The sequence below is a fragment of the Cricetulus griseus genome, chromosome 4, assembly GCF_003668045.3.
Source record: "Cricetulus griseus strain 17A/GY chromosome 4, alternate assembly CriGri-PICRH-1.0, whole genome shotgun sequence".
Lineage (NCBI taxonomy): Eukaryota > Metazoa > Chordata > Mammalia > Rodentia > Cricetidae > Cricetulus > Cricetulus griseus.
Genome location: NC_048597.1, coordinates 207,179,062 through 207,199,748, shown reverse-complemented (window position 1 = coordinate 207,199,748; position 20,687 = coordinate 207,179,062). Strand labels below are relative to the sequence as shown.

Genomic DNA, 20,687 nt, shown 5'->3' with positions numbered 1-20,687 from the left:
ATTATTATTGTTGTTGTTGTTATTATTTTGTCTTTTCCATCTCAAAAACGGGCCAGCTTCTGGGGATGGGTTTTATGTGTTCCACTTCATGAGGCCAGCCTGGTCTCCAGAGTGAGTGCCAGGATAGGCATACACAATAGGTGTCCAAAAGCATTTCTTCAAGGAGAGTGAGCCTGTGCTACCATCCTCAGAGGGTGAGATGGGTGTGGGAGAGGATAATGGAACGGCTGTGTGTTCTGGGATGCGGATGTCACAGGAATGGGGTGTGGAGGGCTAGCACTCCTTTGCTGGGTCTTTGATGCAACAGATGGGGCACAAAGGGACAGTGAAGGGGCAGTCTCCATTTTTGCCACTGATTCTCAGTATGGCTTTGGAAGCTGTTCCATGTATCAGTTTCATTCTCCGTAAGGAACAAGGGCCCCCAAGACAGTAAATATAGACTCCATGAAAGCAAGCACTGTCTCTTTTACTCCCACACATTTTCCCAAGTCCCTTGCATGCCAATGGATGCTTGCTAATCATTTGCATGACGGAGGATGAAAGTGAGAAAATGAACAAATGAATGTGTACACATGTCCCTGTGCTTCTTATCCCGCCCATACACCCGAAGGGCATTATCAGGTTTTTAGGCACTTTATAGCTCTCTCAGTTTAGATGCATTTTTATTAGTGTGGCTACACGGGGCGCTGGCAGACACTTGGTGTTGCTGCCAGAGAGGAAACCTGTGGGCTAGCTCTGGGATAGGAGTGTCTGGGGGAGCCAGCCCTCCCTACCAGTGCTTGTTTGATGAATTCTGGATTCAGAGGGGACTCGACCGGCATGCCTAAGATCAGAGCTGTGGGCTGGCGGCACTCTCTCTCTCCTGCAGGTAAATGCAGCTCAGCCCTCCACAGCTCTGTTTTCCTTCATAGTCTTGTATTTATCATAAAATCAACTTGCTATGAGGGGCCTCAAGGCCCGGGCTTTTTGTAAGGAAATGGGAACAATTAATGGGTTTATCTGATGAAAAGTAATGCCGCTAATGATTTATTAATTATCATGTGACTTATCTTTCTGCTTCTTATTAATCAAAGATGTCGTGTAATTCTGGAACTCCACATGAGGGGGAACAGACTAGATGCAGCCCTGTGTGAGGGGATGTGGGCTGGAGCCAGGTGTCCCTAGCTTCTCCTGAACCTGCTCCAGCCTGCTGCAGCCTGTGGGGTAAATCTCCTGGATTGTGGACAAGGGGATGAGAGAGGCAAAGGAGGCACTACGTTGGGCTGTACACCATGTGCCAGGAATTGTTGAGTACTTCATGGCCTCTTCTGAGAACTACAGGAGAGCTATTACTGTTTTAAATTTTTACATGAGGAGATTGAGGTCCAGAAACATTAGGGGAGGTTGCCCAAGTGATGCAATTAGAAGAGCTGGGATTTGTGCTTGGGTATATCTGAGGCAAGCATGGATGCCTTTTAACTAGTAAGGCTTCAATTAAACCAGAAGAAGCGTGGGGCAGTACCCTCAGCAGAGTTGAACTGAGGTCCAGTGGGTGTGTTAAAGCCACAAGAGAAGGGGAGGGTCACAATACTATCCTTTGTCCTCAAGACTTCCAATATCTAATAAGTGACACAAGATTCATACTTACAATACAGGGCATACCTACGTGGGTGACCACTCTTCTCAGGGTTCAAGTATGTTCCCAGACCAGTGCTTCTCAGAGCCAGGGGCTTCTTCATTGGTGGCAGGGACTTATAGATTGGAAAGGATTCTATAGATGGGATACTGGTGTCCTGGCTAGTTTTATGTCAACTTGACACAAGCTAGAGTCAATTGAGAAAATGCTTCCATAAGAGTCAGCTGTAGGACATTTTCTTAATTAGTGAGTGATGGGGGAGGGCTCAACCCTTTGTGGGTGGTGCTGTCCTTGAGCAGGTGGTCCTAGGTTCTATAAGAAATCAGGCTGACCAAGCTATGGGGAGCAAGACAGTAAGCAGTACCCCTCCATGGCTTCTGTATCCATTCCTGACTTCAGGTTCCTGATTTGTTTACGTTCCTGTTCTGTCTTCCTCCAATGACAGACTCTGATGTGGAAGTGTAAGACAAATAAATTGTTTCCTCCCTAACTTGGTATTTTATGATAGCAATAGAAACCCTAATTAAGACAAGTTGGTACCAGGATAGTGAGTTACTGCTGTGACAGACTTAACCATATTGTTTTGGGGAGGGTTGTGGAAGGACTTTGGAACTTAGGGCTAGAAATGTCATTGAGTGTGGAAAGCTCATTAGGCTGCTCTGTAGGATCTTGGAAGATAAGATGTTGATAGCTGTGCAGACAATGGAGGCCTGGCTTGTGAAGTTTCAGAGGGAAGCAAAGACCGTATTGGGCTTTTTGTATGAACAAGCTGTGGTTTCAGGGGAGTTGGGGCTGAAGAATCAGCTGTGATTCGCAAGAGACCAGAACCTCTAAAGTCAAACCTTTGATGGGACGGTGGATGCTGGCCAGCTGGGGCTGATGAAATGGACTGTGATTAAGAAGAGGCCAGCATCATTGAGGTAAAGTCTTCTGGGATGTGTTTCCTAAGAGTCGGCAAACAGAAGCTGTTTTCAGAGATGGCCAAAGTTGTACCTTGAGCTGGCAGTGAACTTGATAGTGTAAGAGTCACCCAGGTGGTCCTGGTTTTGAAGGCACGAGGGGTCATTGAGAGCAGCTGAGGCTTGGCATCATGTGACAGAATTGTAGTCTCTGAAGAGAGCCCAAGAGAGGCTATTTGTGAAAGTGTAGCCCAGGTGAAGCAGAGAGCCGAATCGTTTTGGAGATGCCAGTACCATGGGATGGCCACTAAGAACAGCAGCAATGGAGTTGAGGAGCCAGCTTGAGCCTAGAAGACAAGCTGTGTGTACGGCAGAGTGCAGAACCAGAGAAGTGACCTAAGCCCTTTGGAGGAGCCCAGAAGATAGTGAGTGAATCCCAGATAACTGGACCTTGAATTATTTACACTTTTGGAGTTTTGTTTTACATTGTTCAGATTGTGACTATGCCCTGGTTCTTCCCTCTTGAAGTAGGAAAGTCTTTAACTTAATTTTTATTTTTCAGGAGACCACAGTGCAGAGACTGAATTTTAAAAGAGGTTTTAGGTTTTAGAAGTGATTTTGGGTTTTTAAACAGACTGAATTTTTAAAGTGTTTGAACTTGTAAAGACTGTGGGACTTTTAAAGACTGTAAAATGTTTTATATCCTAAGGTTGATGTTAATGTGTGATCTTGGGGATGAACAAGAGAGGGAAGGTTATAGCTTAATAGTGATGTTTGTGTGCCAAGTTGATAAGGGGTCAGTTGTCTTGGCTAGTTTGATGTCAAGTTGACACAAGCTAGAGTCATATGAAGGGAGGGAACCTCAATTGAGAAAATGTTTCTATAAGAGCCAGCTTTAGGGTGTTTTCTCAATTAGAGATTGATATGGCAGGGCTCAGCCCATGGTGGGTGGTACGATCTCGGGGTTGGTGGTCCTGGGTTCTATAAGAAAGCAGGCTGAGCAAGCCATGGGGAGCAAGACAGTAAGCAGCTCCCCTCCATGGCCTCTGCATCAGCTCCTGCCTCCAAGTTCCTGTACTGAGTTCCTGTCCTGACTTCCTTCAGTGATGGACTATGATGTGTAAGTGTAAGCCCAATAAACCCTTTTTACTTCCCAGGTCAATGGGGGAAGTATTTAAACAAAGCAAATTTCGTGACTCGTGTGAAAAGGGTCAGAAATGACCGTTTTACAAAGCTGTTTAGCAGAGAGCCCACATTGTGTGTCTTGAGGGGAAGGGCTTCTGGAAGAGGCTGCGTAGGTTGTGAAGAGGAGGTCTTAAGGACTGGGGACTGGGGTAGTGGTTCTTGCCCTCTTTAAACTTTTCTGAGGCTAATGATAAAATGCTAATGTATATGAATATGCATGTATGGGAGTATGTGCTCACATGTAGGAGTGCGTGCATATGTAAGGATCTGTCTACTTGTGGGCATCTACTCAGATATGAAATTCTATTCAGGCATTTGAAAAGCTGTGGAACAGGAACACTAAAGTGTGTGTGTGTAAGATGTGTTACAGTTATGTATTTGCTGAGTGCTTCAGAGTGTGTGTGTGTGTGTGTGTGTGTGTGTGTGTGTGTGTGTTGGAAATGAGTGTGCTTGAGTGCTTGAGCAAGACATCACTCTGTGAATGCACATGAGGAAATATATGCCGCTCTGGGAATGTCTGTGGGTCTTTGCCCTGTGTAAAGGTTGTGTTTGTGTACCGTGGGGATATGGACCATCTGAGACCTTAGCCAGTGGGTGGAAGAAACAGCAAGAGATGTGTGTGGTCAGAGAAGGTGAGATGCCTCTGCTGAGCCTGAGGGAGGATCCCAGGACTCCGTCCTTCATGCTTGTTAGCTGAGGTGCCACCCTTGATGTGGATTGGGGTGTGCAGGCATTCAGACAGGGAAGAAGAGGAAACACTATGTCCTTGGCCTTTTTTTTTTTGTGTGTGTGTGTGTGTGTGTGTGTGTGTGATTTGTGAGTACCATAGCAAGACCCATGGAAGGGACATAAGCTAGCCTAAAACCAGATAACACCATCTATGGGTGGAGGCCCATCTAGCCTTATCTCCCCCCCTCTGAACCCCAATGATTCTGAAGTTGAGCACCCCGCTGCCTCTTGGGTCTCTGTGAGTGACAGTCTGGTTGTCCTTTGTGGCAGAGGGAAGCATGTAAGTCTGATGGGGGTCTCTGTTCCCAGGGATCATGGCTAGGAGTGAAACACTGCACTCTCTGCCAAGTGACGTCCTCCACAGCCTTACTTCAGCCCATCCGGGTTCAGGAAATGCCCTTGATCTCTGAGTTCACAAGAGCCATCAACTTCTATCTCATGCAGAAGTCAACTGGACCAAGGATCTACATTGCTTCCTGTGTTTTCCTCACTATCTAAGAATGTTTCCCAGGATAGCAATTCCCTTTCTCTCAGCAGAGTGCTTGAAAGCTTCACAAGAAGTCACCTTGTGGAGAAATGGGAATGAGGAGGAGAAGCAACGGGAACAGTGGTCCTCTGCCTGCCCTACTGCAGCCTTTCTCTAGAGGGAGGGCACTCTGAATGACAGTTCTTTTCTAGTTCCTGTGCCATCCCTGCCACCCATGAAGCTGGCCCACTCACATCCTGCCTCATGACACAGTCTTACTGATACAGGATCTGTGGTTTCCCAAGGGGGTTTCCTGAGGGGTGGTCCTAGTACATTGCAGGTCCAGCCCAGGCAAGGTACCCACCTCTTCAAGATGCTTGTCTGGCAAGACTCTGCTCATGGCTGGGTCCAGAGAGGGGGGGGGTGGGAAGGCCGGCCGGCCGCCTGCATCCGGGTGGGCCTGGCTCTCTTCAAGCACTCCTGCTCCAGCTGCAAACTCCCAAACACATACTTTGGGAGGTCAGCCTGGCCTGAGGCTAGGGCACTCCATTATTCCTGTGACATATCTTTGAACATGCTACAATCCCTCCACTCCTGGCTCAGCCTTGTCTCCACCACAGAGCTGCCTTCCTCACCCCTCCTGAAGGACTGCTTAGCCCCAGACTGGCTCCTAGGTAGAAATAGCAATACTATTGGCGGACACTGCCTGGAACCCCTCCTTTGCGACCATCTGGCCTACACTGGAGGAGGATGCTTGGCTCTGCTTTTTAGATGCAAATTCCCTTGAAGAGTAACATATGAGACTCTTAATACTCTAGCACAGGAGGCCTTTTCTATCTTTATCTCCAGCACTGGACTTTAAGATGAAGGAGCCTGGAAAGGGGGAGATGAATGTCCTGCTTTATGCTTCTTTGTTTTTTCCTTTGCCATGATCTAGCCCTGAGCCACTTCTGATTCCAACAACCCTGTCCATAGCAGTCCTTTCCAAGTGGTTTATTCTGAGGTTTTGAAAATGGTACCCTGCTTGCAGTGTCCAGGGAAAAAGATCTTGGGTAAGGCTAGATCTATTTTGTAGCCCCATCTTGCTATTATTTGCTGGGTAACAGTCTTTTAACCTGTCTGAGCCCCAGTACCTCAAGCATCATTATTATGAAGTCCCTTTATCTATGACCTGGGACACTTTTATAGCATATCCATGCTGCTGGACCCAGTTTACTGCTGTCTGTAGTTGGGGATCCTACTGCTCATGGGACTGGGGGAAAAGCAGGCTACCTCATGTGTGTAAGGTACCAGAGTGAGACTGATCTGTAGTCCCAGTCATGAGCTCCTGTCTAGACTAGCTGCTCCTGGATCCAAGTGTGCAGAGCTGAGGCTCGTTGCCTCCACGGGCTTGGTGAGGTGGACACTCTCCACCCAGGGAAATAGATCTTTCTCTCAAACTCACCATCGATCACAGAAGAATCAGAACTGTAGAAATGAACCACTACAGTGGAGTTGGTAATTTTCTTTCTCTTTTGCACTCACACATTGCATACTTGGCTCTTTACAAGTTTATTTCATCCTCACGACAAAGGAGATATTTGTACTTTGGGTTTACTGGGTAGGAAGTGAAGCCTCAAACGTTAGATATTTGCCCCATAGGAGCCAAGAATGATGTGACTGGACTAGGGTCTGATGCCAGGTCTGTCTCACTTTGTCTCGTGTTTTTAGGATTGTCTGCAGGACGACTGGCAGCCTCTCTCTTCCTGTCATTGCTTCCAAGCCCATGCAGTATCCACTCTACTACACTCAAGCTTCCTGGCGGTTGGCTACCATCTTCTCAAGATGATGTTAGGGGTTCAGGATGTTACTGAGATCAGGAAGTGATGCATGCATTTTAAGAGGAAAAATCTGGAAAAGGCAGTATTTTAATCTAGTGAAGTTACTTTTGGGAATATTAAAGGTTGACTCATCCAAAGTGACCTTCTTTGGCTTTCAGATGGCACCGAAAGCACCCTGCTTTCACAAAAACTATTAGTCCACTGGCTCCATTCTAGTTTTCTTCTTCCCACTGTTTCTAACTTACCTTGACTTCTTATCCACATGCAAGTTATAGCCAGTCTTAACAAATAAAAAGAGACAGAAAAAACTTTAAAATGCAAATGTGACTGTTTATTTGGATCTGAGTCTTTGCCAGGGTCCTGGAGGCCTTGTGCAGCACTTGTCCTCTGTCTGGATTTTAGTATTTTCACATGTGGAATACCTGGCTGGACCAGTCAGGACCATCCTATTGGCAGATAACTGTAGTCTAAACTGGCTGGTAGAGAAGGGAATTGTATTGGCTCATGCAAGTGTGATCCCAGGCTGTCTGACTTCATTGAGAATGGACCTTGCTGCACCTTCCCTCTGTGGCCGGAACTCAGTTTCTCTCTCAGGTATCTCCTACCTGCTTTCTCAGAAGCATTAAAAAATAGACCTAGTTGGGCGGTGGTAGTGCATGCCTTTAATCCCAGCAATTGGGAGGCAGAGGCAGGTGGATCTCTGTGAGTTCGAGGCCAGCCTGGCCTACAGAGTGAGTTCCAGGACAGACAGGGCTGTTTCACAGAGAAACCCTGTCTTGAAAAAAAAAAATAGAAGTAGCACTGCCCTCCACAAGACTTGAGAGAAGCTCTGACTGGCTCTATTTAAGGCACCATCTATCTTTGACCAATCACCGTGGCCAGAAATAGAATGTTTGTGGTCCAGGTCCTGTGATCTCTATGGGCTGGCAGTAGGAAGCATGAAGGTTTGCTTGGTTCAAACGTAGTGAGGGAATGTGGAGAGGACTATTCTCATAAAAAGAGAATGGGTACTGGCCAAGCCCCAACCGTGTAACCAGCCATTGCAAAATTAGTGATTTTAATCCTTGCTTGAGGGACCCCAGACCTCTGAGGAGGCACTTAGGGGCTATCTGTAAATAGTGAAGTATTTTCCAAATCTCAGCAAGGTTTTAAATTGTCTGAGGAATTGGTTTTTCTCTTTTGGCCGCTTCACTATTGGGATTTCACATAAGTTTTCATTTTGATAAATCTTTTTGATTTTGCTGATAAGAAAAAGGCCTGGAAACCATTGCAATAGATGATATCTGAGGCTTCCATTTAGAATATCCTTGTGTGTTAGATGCCAAAGTGAATAATTTTCTCCAATTGAGGGCACATGTTAAAGAGTAAATCTTTAGCTCCACCCTGCGCACTCTCTGTGGTGTCTGTTCTTTTCCAAATGACCCCACTGGCTTTATTATCATCTCTGTCAAACTAGTGCCAAGTCTGCCAGCCCCCACCTCCAGGGCCCACCTGTTTCCTGCTTTGCAAATATCTTGCAGATGCAAAAGGAAGCGAGTTTTAGTGTAGGAGGTGGATACTTTTAGTGTATCCTAGTGTTGATTCCCGATTTCCACCACTAGGGTGCTGAATTATTTAAGAGATGGAGGTGCGTTGTAAAATGCCATGCTGTGTTTGCACTGCATGGACCAAAAGAAACAGCTCTCAGGGATACGCTGATCCTAACATTTGGGATTCCAGGACAAGATACACATGGGGTCCTTCAAAACATATATATATATAATCAATCACAAAGTAAAGTGTATTGTCTTTCCTCTTACTTTGACAAATGCATTTTTTTTTTTTTGCAATGACCTAGGAGGTGAGCTTAAAGTCACGATGTTCAGTCTTGTCGGAACTGTCCACTGCAATATGGTGACATGGGATGAGCTGGCCCCCAATACCCAGGCCACCCTGTCCTCCCACACTGCTCTATGAGGGATCCTCCATGTGGAAATGTGGACAGTCAAGCCACAGCCCTGGCTCTGTAGACAGATATCCTTGGGCATCTCACAGGACTAGGACAACACACCCTGGTGGCTCCTTTCACCATTGAAGGACAGCATTGTAGAAGATGTCCATCCCCTAAGGAGATTCATAAAATCCAGTTGTAGACACCCAGAACATGTTCTAGAAGGGAGTATATGTGGTCAACCATGGCATGTTGGGCATGTGAAATCACCATTTGGTAGCAGTGGTACCGTTAGAGCAGAGCCATTCAAGGCCTGGGCTTTTGGTTCAGAAGCAGAGGTCCTGAGGTAGGGTGGTTATTTATTGCCATCAGTGTTACTAGTGGCTTCCAGAATCTGGGTCATGTATTCTCAACTATTCACAGAGACTGGCTCATGCCCAGTTGTTACAAGGAGTAGAAAAGCAGGATAAATTAGAGGTTTTCACTGAACTGCCAAGATAAAATGGAGACTGGACACCAAGTGAGAAGTGAGACAATTTGAGGCATGGGGTCTAGCAAAGGGAATCCAGAAAGCCTGCTTTGGCGGCTCTGAGAATCCTTGTTTCTGGAGGGAACTAGAAAAGAGAAATGTTTGATTGGGAGGACTTTGGAGAAAGCTACTAAACACAGAGGGTAAATGTGTCTTGCTCTTCCTCAGGCTGTTGAGAAGATCTGGGAGCGCACTCTGAGAGCCCAAAGGATTGTAAGACCTTGTGTTTTCACCTTTAGGATCTGTGAATGCTTCCTGTGGATTAGATTGGGCCATGTACATGAGAACGTTCCTAGAGCCAATTTTACTGCTGCCCAGGAGTTCTGCCTACAAATGGTCTCTAAATCTCTACCACACCTGAGTCCAGACTTCATCACCTGCATAGCCTTGAAGAATTATCAGTCTTTTCTTAAGTATCTCCTCCCTCTTTTCTGCCAGGACCCTGACTGTGATCCTCTCAGCAAGTCTGTGCTCAGAGCCTGCTTGTCATCTAGAATCTACTCTACTCTTATTCCATATCAACATTCTTGGCACATAGCTATCAAGCTGGAAGACTGTATTTCTTAGCTTACATCATGGCTAAGGGCTGACCCTTGTAAATAAGATTTCACCAATGGAATCTGGGAGGAAGAGCTGTGTAAAGGATGCATTGGTAATTGCTTAACAGGGAATTATTGTTTTTTCCAATTCCCATGGTGTGAATAGGTGAATAGACTGACCATGGCAAGTTTTTTTTTTTTTTCCATATATGGCAGCAAACACTTCTGCTGTGTTCAGGAAGAGACAGAAGGTTAATGCCACGGAGGAGAAAGAAGAAAATAATGGGCTTTCTGTCTCAGTTACTCATGTTACCCAAGTTGCTTGTTGTCTTTTTTCTGTTTCTACAGAGATCCCAATGACCAGAAAATGTATCTGGTCATGACCAGACACCAGTGATGGGTCATGGCTTGGTCTGATTTTGCTTCATGGACAGAATGAGCTCCATATTTTACTTGAGTTAACCAAGTTCAGCTGCTCTTTTCCACTCTCTGCCTTGTCTCTATTTTTGGTGACTTCCCTTCAGGGTAAGCTGTCCCACACACATTAGTCATGATCCCCCTGCAAACCTGGATGTTTGGTGACTAAGGACTGTTCTTGCCATGTGACAGAGGAGTAAACCAAAACCCAGATAATCCATCCTGGTCTTGTAATCTCTTGTTTAATAGTCTGACTTCCTCAAGTGCCTGCCGGCTCTGGGAGGCAAAGATCTTATCTGATGTGTTCCTTGTCACAGCCTCAGCATCCAGCTTGTTGCCTGCTGTGGGGCTGCACTCAGTGAATGTTCACTAACTTCTCAATTTAAGGGGCCTGGGGAGAAGCCCTTGTTCCAGAAGGGGTTGCAGAGCTCCAGCTGCAGTCATGGTTCTTTACATAATTACAAATGCAAGAATTGTTGGCAGCACATTTGAGGTATCAGAAGATACACAATACCTAGAAGCCAGAAGGAATCCCATCTGTCACTTTGGGGTGTCGTGGTGTTTCTGTGAGTTCCCACTCTGACTCCTTGTGGACAGCCTCGCTTTACAGGTGTGCTCAGTGCCCCAGGGGGCCTCTTGGTCACAGTTATGAAGGGTGTCAGTGGATACGACATCTTTCTTTGATTCCAGCCCTTGTGGCAACCATGTCATCAGTGTCCCTTTCTTCAGGTCACGTGACTACCCAGTGATGAACAGAACCAGCATTTTCACTCTTTTTTTTTTTTTTTTTTTGTAATTGGGCTGTTTCTTATGCCAGTTGCTTCTCAACTGGAGCCAGTTTTTGTTCCTTTCCCCCAGGAAGAATATGGCAACGTTTGGAGACATTTTAATTGTTATAACCCAGAAGCAGAAGATTTACTGTCATCCAGTGGGTAGGCTCCTGGATTGCTGCTAAACATCCTACTATGTGCAGGGTATCTCCTACTGCAAAGAGGTATCCATCCTAAATGCCGGTTGTGTGGTGGTTGGCAGAGCTTGGGCTAGGCTTTGTAGCCCCAGAGAACAAGGAGCCCCTGGCAGAAGCTACATAGGCAAGAGCAGTTTCAGACCCTTCTTTTGTCTGTCATTTTCCCTCCTCAGATTTTCTGTAAAGCTCAGATCACAGACATCTCTTCATGTGGACCCATTCTGTACATGGTCACTCTTAATGGGCAGTAACAGACTTAGCTCCTTAAGTGGGCTGTAAGTCATCCTAACTCACCTGTGGTTACAACAACACACCTCTATGCCATGAATGACAGACACATCCAGAGCCAAAAAAACAAAAGAAAACAAACAAAAATACCTCCCATAATCCCACCTTCCCTTTGACTAATAATTTCCAGAGTAAAACAAAATAAAGTAGTTGGGAAATACATAAAAAGTCAGTGGGAACATATATTGTGGGGTACTTGTATAGTATAGCATCCAGGATGCCTTCAGTAAGGAACTGTGATGGCAGTAGTTTTAACATATAGGAGTTTACTATCAGTACTGCAAGTCCAGAGTAGGCAGCTCAAGTCTGATGTAGCAGCCTAGGAACACCTTCAAGAACTCAGACTCCATCTAATTTCTTCTTTCTTCTTAGGTCTCAAGATGGCTGCTGCTCCTCCAGGCATGGCATCAGCATTCAAAAGGAAGAAAGAAGAACCAAACCAGCAAGAAGGCTTGAGTGCATCCATTACTTTTTATAACTTTTCCTGGATGAGTCACACAGTGAGTGATTCATCTGTTGGCTTCATCTATTGGCTACAACATGTCACATGACTTCTAGCCACAAACGCATCTGGTAAGGTAAGAATGTGACTTTTAGCTTCTTTAACAAGGAAGTCAAGGGAGTAAGAGGTCATGAAACCCAATGGCTGTTGAGTAGCCAATCTGCTGTGCTAAGCACAACAAATCCAATTTTAGAAACTGTGATGTAAAAGAATTTCTCTCTCATCTAAGTACTAACCAGGCTCAACCATGCTTAACTTCTGAGGGCAGATGAGATCGGGAAAGTCCAGTCTGTCAGGTCCACAGGAAGCTCAGTTTCTCAAACTTCAAGGCAGTCCCAAACCCTAGAAATGAGCTCAACAGGGCCTGTAGGAGAATTTCTGGTGGTTAGAAGACAACATTCCTCAGGAACTTGGGAAGCTGGTTCCCCTCTACCAAACAGAGTCATTTCCCTCACTTCTGGCAGAAGGGACACACAGCTACCTGTGGTGCCATCAGCATGTGGAAGCTCATGCTGCTCTCCAGGCTCCCTCTGCACCATAAGTGCCTGTTGTTACACATTTCAAAATCCACGCTAGCATCCTAGCTCTTCTCACCTCCTCCATGACTCTAAACTCCCTCCCCCAGCTACCCATTTCTTCTTATAACACTGCTATACTGTCAGTCTGTCCTCTGCCTCTCTCTCTCCCTCTCTCCCTCCCTCTCTCTCTCTTTCTCTCTCTCTCTCTCTCTCTGTGTGTGTGTCTGTCTGTCTGTCTGTCTGTCTGTCTGTCTGTCTCTATTTCTGCTTCTCTCACTATGTGTTCTCTATTCTCTGTCCCCCGTCTCTTACAGATATCCCTGGCTAGGTCCAATCTGCTGTTCATGTTCAGTCTTCTTCTTTCTCTCTGTGCTGTAGATTCTTCCAGATGCCTCTGGCTGTTTTCTCTCTCACATCTATAATAATAAAAACCTTCCCCTTAGCCATGCCATGGAGGGGCCATGTCCTTAGTTTATACACAGTCTTGTCTGCACCTATCTCTCCCTATCTCCACAGCTGCCTCCCATGGTCATTTCCCACCTAGGGTCTGTGGCACACTACATTTAGATTCCCTGGCTTGTGATTATTTTTTGTTCTCAGGCCCTCAGAGTAGTTCTCAGGCCCTCAGAGTAGTTCCCTGCTGAGCGATAGGCTCTCAAGATGGTGCCCAGCCACAGCCTCTGAGACATGAGGAGTAACAACATGCCACTATGGATATCAGTGTGGGAGTTCCTCAAAACACTAAAAGTAGAACTGACATTAGATCCAGCTATACCCCTCTGGACTGTGTAACCAAAAGGCTCCATACTCTCTGAGAGAGGAACCTACACACCCATGTTCATGGCAGCTCCATCACAATGACTATGAAATGGAATCAGCCTGAATGTCTGTCAACAGATGAGTGGATAATGAGAATGTGGTAATACACACAATGGAATTGCAGTCATCTTTAAAAGGTGAAATTATGTAATTTGAAGGAAATGATAGATCTGGGGAAAATTATACTGAATGAGGTAAGCCAGACCCAGAAAGACAAATGATGTATATTCTCTCTTATATCTGTAAATCCCAGCTTCAGAGTTATAGATTTCTCTATTTAAATAAGAGTGTTTATATGTGTCCGGCGGTAAGAAAAGGAATCCTGTGGGGGAGTACTAGAACTCCCAGGATATGATGAGGTGGGGTATACTAGGCATGACGAGTTTTAAATGGTGTTGGGATGAGAAAGTATGAAAGTCGGGACAATTAACAAAAACGAAGAATGCATGAAAAAGCTATATAGAAGAAAACTACTTTATAAACTAAAATAATATAACCTAAACCTTAAACAATAGTGAAATAATAAAAGAGCTTGGAATGGAGACACCTTTCATGAGTTAATGCTACTTTCAGAAATTATAGGCTTGTAACTAAAATTCCACTAACAGGAGTGGGATACCTCCCTATGAATTGTTGGCTGAGAGGTGCTGGAGGTCCCCAAAAGAATACTGGCCATTTCTGTCACTCTTGGTTGTCCAAAGAACTCACTAGTAGGACCTGATGCTGAAGACATTGCACATGTTGGTTATAGGACATAGGGAAATCAAGTTGGAAGAGTTTGGGAAACGCTCCCTCTGCTGGTGGTGTTTGTAGTGGCAGAAGGTATGATGTAGGCTGCTGAGGAGGAAACTCACTCAAGAGTCTCATCTAGTTGTAGACCATGCTTGGTACAATACGGATCTGCCACACAGTATGTGCCTACAGTTACAATGGTGGCATGACTTACTGGGGTAACCAACTGATTTGTTATTGGATTGGATGCTAACTCATGGAAGGGAATGCACATCTGTTACTATAAACTAGATCAAAATTCTATGGTCAGGGTGGCTATGGGCTCAAGAGGTGGGTAGGGATGATTTGCTACCATTGTTTCTCTAAATAGTCACGTTATCAAACTCCTATCTAAATGTTTATACCCAGAGACTAATGACACTCTAAGCCTAGAGTGATGGTTAATACAGATTTGTCAAAATGATAAGAATAAGTGACTGTTGAGTAATCATCTCTAAATAGGATATCAATATTAACCTCTCAAGGCCCAGGGGGCATCATGGAAGAGGGAGTGTAAAGAATAAAAGAGCCAAGGCTTGGGAAATCTCTAAGTTTATTGTCAGGCCTGGGTTTCATTGCCCACGTCCCATGATTCACCAGTCCCACAGCCTGGAGTTCTGACTTCAGTGATCCCAGAATTGATCAGAGCACTGGGATTTTAATGGCGGCAGCCCTAAAGTTCACAGCAGGACCAGGGCTTGGGCTCTATTGGTTCCAGAATCAATCATGTGTCACTGGAGTTCTGACTCATTCCAGGGGTCCTACAGTTTGCTGAAGATCAGAGCTTGGCTCTAGTAATCCCAAAGTTTACCATAGTGCTGGGGTTCTGACTCCAGCGGGCCCAGGAACCACTGCAGACTGGCATTCTGAATACAGCCCTAAGCCAGTTTACAGAGTTCAGAGGAACTGATGTTTTGACTATAGATCCCCGTGGGTTCATAGAATTCGGTGTGTGACCAAGGTTTTTGACCGCATCTCATTGTATTGATAATCAGTGTGGGGACCTGCTCTTGATCCTGCTGTCACTTAGCCAAGACCAGATCACCTCAATGATCCTACCTGGCAATCATCTCCATGATTCCTCAGTCTCTGTAGCTGAACTTCCTGTATAAATCCCTCTAGGAAGACTTACAGAAAGCAAAACAACCAAATTGAATTGTCAGAAGGGAGGGAGGGTGTTAAAACTGGAAGACAAATCCATTCCAGTATATGTACAAAACATGACAAACACCAAGACCATGACTTACCTATCGACCACAACCCATTCCCAACCTGCCAACTCAGGACTGATGAAATGTCTGAGTCTTACTCTTTGAAAGAATTAATGACCATATGGATGACTCAACAGATGCATCTGTCCAAGACCTTGACAAGACTGTAGAAGAAAAATTCATCAAGGAAATTGTTACATTGAAAAAGAACCAAATAGGGGCCTGGAGAGGTGGCTCAGCAGTTAAAAGCACTGGCTGCTCTTCCAAAGGACTCAGGTTCAGTTCCCAGCTCCCACATGGTGGTTCACAACCATCCTTAATCTCCAGTTCCAGGACATTAAACACGTCCTTTTGGCCTCCTTAGGCACTGCATGCATGTGGTACGCAGAAAATAAAAATAAACAAGCCTTAAAACAAGAATCAAATAAAAATAGTGGGATGAAAGAAATGATCAATCAAATAAGTTAAAATAACATCAGGAAGCATCACAACAGACAAGACCAGGCAGAACAAATTCCAGGCATGGAGGACAAAGGGGAGACACTAATACAGACACTGATAAGGAAAGTCTAGGGGGGAAAGAGGGAAGTCTTCTGGGACCCACTTCTACATCCAGCCCAAGCTCCCAGGAATGAGGGTGTTTTAGGCACCGCTTCACAGCCCAGTTGATTGTGAGTCTGGGAAAAGGCCTGGACTCAAGTCTGTTGGTAAAGATTTTTAACTTTGCATTGAAAACAAAATATTCATTGTTTTACAAGGTCACCCTGCAATAATATATCACACATAAACAAGCATATGTATGCTTATGTACATATATATGAGGCCTCAGGAGACTTGCCCGTTTTCCCCTTAGGTATGCTGCAGGGAGCCCGCTGGTAGCACTTCATCCCAGTATGTGTGTCAGTAGGACTTAAGGCTCTGTCTCCCATGTGGAGCCTTGCCAGCCAGTGAGAGGGGGCTGAGAGTCCTGGGTTTCTCTGAGGGGTAGAAGCTTTGACCCCAGGAGAAGGGAAGAGTCTGAGAAGGAGCCCCCAAGGTGAAAGCAGAGAAATTTGAAGTGAGGACAGGTAGTAACAGGCTGTGTATCTGGCCTTGGCCAAGGCTGCTTCAACTTGAATGAATCGGAAGAGCAGAGGCCAAGGGAGGAGGAAGGCACTGTTGCCAAGACTTGGAGGCCTGCATCTGTCCTGTTCATCCCCAAGTGCCACTAATGATGAAACCATGAAGTCCCATTAAGTGAACTCTCCACACCCCTGTGAGGAGGGCTCTCTAAACACAGGTACAGAGCTCCACGAGGCTCTGCTTGTTCTGAGATGTGCCTTGGGGTCAGGAGCTTCATTCACTAGTGCTATGGCTTAGAAAGTAATGGAGTACTCTGTGCCTCAATGTCTATGAAATGACATGAGAGCAGAGTCTCTGCTCCAGGGCTACTGAGAGGAGATGAATTAGTCTACACACAAAGCCTAGCACAGGTTCTGGCAAGGTGGAGACCCTCAGTAAACTGTCAGGTTTTAGTAGTATTCTATTTTTGTGCACAAGTCCATAAAATGACAGGAGTCCAGAATTTGCACTAAGTAGGTCTGCTTTTATATGCACAAAGTGTGCCAGTCTCTCCTGTTTGAACAAATGAGGAAATGAAGACCTAGAGGATGACAAGGACATTTTCAAAAGTCAACCAATACAGATCCTACACAAGGTTTCTAGCTTTCTGTAAATACTCAGGGAGCTGGGGCTGGTGGTGCAGGCCTGCAATCCCAGCTCCTTGGGAAGCTAAAGTAAGAGGATTGGAAGTTCAAGGCCTGCTTGGGCTGCACAGTGGCTTTAACACTAGTCAGACAACTTTATGAGACCTTGTTTTGAAAAGCATAAAGAGGGCTTGGAATATAGTGCAGGGGTGGATCGCTTGTCTAGTGGGTGCAAGGTCCTATGCTCAGTCTACAACAACCACAAAACCCAAACTAAACAAACAGGAAAACCAAAATTCACCATAGACACCCTCAGAAAATTCTCTGGAAAACTCAGACTACTTTTTTTGGTATTAGTCAGACTTTGGGTCACTGTGACAAAATGTCCAACATAAACAACTTGAGGTGAAATTTTTGCTTTAATTCAGAATTTGCTCCACTGATTCAGCCTGTAGAGAAGGAGACCTCCATGGATCTGGGAGTGCATGTAGGAGTCTTCTTACCTTACAGTGGACAGGGAGCAGAGGGAGATAGAGGGACTGGGCACTGGCTCCAGCCTTCAAAGACACACCTCCAGTGACCTAGTTCCTCTCTTTCTCCCACCTCCTAAAATAGGGCCAGCCACTGGGAACCAAGTCTTCAATACCTGATCTTATAGGGAATGTTTAGTATTCAAACCACAACTTATCTAAAAGAGGAGTTGACAAGCACCCGAGGACAGGGCCCCATGTCACCCCAAGGGCTTCAGGAAAGTGTTTGCTACCACATAGACCCTTCAGAGGTTACTGCTCTCAGAGAAAAGCCACCTGATGTATACCCTCTCAGCCACAGGGAGCCCCTTCCTGGAGACAAACAGGTGTCCTTGGGTCATCTTGACATGGACTCTCTTAGACCTAGACCAGAAGGAATGCTCATTGCTGAACATGCCCTGAGCCATCACTGACAATGCCCCCTCCACACACACATCCGCCCTTCACTGTGCATGGGCTTACCTGACCACTGAGAGGCATCGGAGCAGCTTCCATATGCTCATACTGTCCCGGTGCTTCTGGGGTTTAGACTCAGCACTTCCAAGATGATAAAGACAGATCCAGATAAAGAAAAACCTCTATAAGTTTACACTACATTTAAAAATATATGTAGGCTTGTGAGAGAAAAAAATAACAGGAGAAAATAGAATAGCCGGTTGTGGTGGTGCACGCCGGTAGAATTTGCTGAAGGAGGAAGAGGAAAAAAGGGGACACTTCCTGTTTCCTCGCTTATATATGAGTCTTCTTGCTATGTCACTTCCTGCCTGGATCACCACTTATCTACTACATTTCCCAGAATCCTCTTTTACTCCTACTCCTGTCTAACTTGCTGTTTCATTGGTCAATCAGTATTTTATTCAATAATCAATAAGATAAACATACAAAGAAGTACATTCCCCATCAGATGACTGGTAGTTTCACTTGGCCTTTCATCATGTCCAAGAAGGCATATGGAAAGTGAAATTGAGCAGTCATTGGCATCAAAAGCACCAATGAGGTGTTTCAGCTCCAGGGCCACTTGGAACCATTGATTGACAGAACGTCTTGTGGGGAGGCATCTCTGAGGATATCTGGGTCTGCCTCTGGCCCATAGCCTCACCCAGGAGTGATGGCTACAAGATCATCTTGCTATTTTGGGTCATGCAGCCACATGATGGGTGGTTGAAAGACACTGCTCCAGAATTGCAGGTCAGTCCTTGAGGTTGGGTAGACCTGACCCAAGACCTTGAGGTTGATGAATAAAAATGAGTATGATGAGAAACTTCCCCGAAAAGAGAAAAAATTTGCAAAGCCAAAGAGAAAGCCAGTGTGGACTAGAACAAAGGATTCTAGGTTAGCTGAAGCCATTTGGCAGTCTAAGACTGTGTGAATTCTACATGGCTCTAGAGGTCAGTCCAACCAGTGCCCAGTGTTCATGTTCATGGGCTTTGATGACATCATGAGAATTAAGTATTGGGGTACAGATGAGTAATGAGAGGTCTTTTATGGGGAAGAAGGTGGTGATCTCCAGGTAGAATGAGATCACCATGTAATGGGGTTCCCTTGAGAATGTTTGATATACCAGCATCAAAACTGGTCCTAGGGCTGGGAAAAACAACTCATGTGGCAAAGTGTTTATTTGCTATGCATGAGGACTTGGGTTTAATTGTCAACACTTCCAAAACTGGGTGCAGTGGTGCATGGATGAGATCTCGCACTGGAGAGGTGGAGGCAGGAGGATCAGACACACAAGGCCATCCTCTGCTATGTAGCAAGTTTGAGGCCAGCCTTGGATACACGAGACATTATCTCAACCCCTAAACCCATTCCTTGCCACCCCCCTCCCCGCCCCCACCAAAAACAGAGAACTTGGTTCTGAGTGCTGGCTATTCAACCTGAGGTACACACAAAAGCATGTGGGCTCATAAAGCCAGAGGTTAATATCATTCACCTGCATTGTCTTACATAACTAGAGATTGCTGGTGTGAGAAAAATGGTTGAAAACTCTTCTGGCTGAGAAAGTTTGGATGACTGCTGTTTCCATGATGTTTTGAATATTTGCTGCCCACATTGGCTCTGAGGTTTAACCTTCCTCTTTCCTTCTTTTGGATGGTGAAATATGTTTTCTAACAGCAATTTGGAGTCTATCCAGTGCTCCCTGTAAAGGACTCCAGAGTCTACTCTGGCTACGTTATGCTGTCAGCAAAGGGCCAGAAGAGCTGACTCTCCCATCTTGTGTCCATGCCCCAGGACTCTATTTTTATCTGACATCCTGCAGGGAGAGCATAGAGGGCAGGGAATGAAGAAGATTGGCCATCCGTAGGTGTCGACTTGTGTTGATACTGTTTGCCAGCCTGGGAGAGCACACTGCTGGAGATGCTAGTCGTTGAATCCCTACAGTCCCGGCTAGAGCTAGGAAACCTTGGAAAGGGCTGGGGTAAGGAATGGGCTCTTTCTTCTTCCACTCCCAAGGCATGCTCCTGCTGTAGACTCTGCCGAAGGGCCTCAAGCTGCAGTACTGAGGGTTGTCCAGCCTCCTGTGAGCTCGTAGCCCTAGCAGATGGGAGTGGACAGGAAGCCTAAAAACACACAGTAATCTCCACATTACTGTGGAGTGAGCATTTCCTCCAGAGGTGGAGGAGATGATAAAAGCAGCAGTGTTTCTGTGCACAGCATATCCAGTGAAGCTTGTTTTCAGGCAATTCACATCAGCAGATTTTTTAACATCCATGAACCCATGTCGCAAGGATGGGAGCAGCCTTGTGCCAGGACTTCTGGCTTTGCAATTGCTCTGGACTTAGGAGAAAGTAGTTGGTGGGCAGCTGTCTTGCTGGCTGGATTTTCCTAGTATACTGCCTATTAAATGCAATGTCCCATACTACACACTCATGCAGGGTCCTAAGAGCTCGGTCCCAGATACTTAGAGCTGCTATACCTAGGCAAAACCCTATCTAAGTAGTATCTCTTGAAGTATGGTTTACAGAACATGTCTTTTCTAGGGCAAAGTTGTTTGTGGCTCAGAGTCAGACTGATAAGTTTTAACTGTTTGATGATGAGGCTGACAGTCAAAGGGCCCTGCTATACAATGCTGGTGAATAGCCCAACACTAGCCCACCAGAGATCCTGGGTATAGCAAAGGGCCCAGAAATGATCCAAGAAGCAGCAGTTAGTCAATCTTCCTACAACATTCCCAGAAAGTTCAAGGAGCATAGGTTCCTTCCAAGAATGGAGATTTTGGTCCCTGGTTTCAAGGCGCTGGTTAAGAAAATAAAGGAGAATGCAAGCAGA

General features: G+C 45.6%; 1 long non-coding RNA gene across 1 annotated transcript; it reads right to left on the bottom strand.

The window, feature by feature from the left end:
* Positions 1 to 10,352: 10,352 nt before the first annotated feature.
* LOC113835175 lies at positions 10,353 to 17,932 on the bottom strand. The gene is made up of 3 exons (XR_003484475.2): positions 17,883 to 17,932; positions 12,123 to 12,250; positions 10,353 to 11,954 (listed from the first exon to the last, which is right to left on the bottom strand). It is a non-coding gene; the product is annotated as an uncharacterized LOC113835175 (long non-coding RNA).
* Positions 17,933 to 20,687: the final 2,755 nt, after the last annotated feature.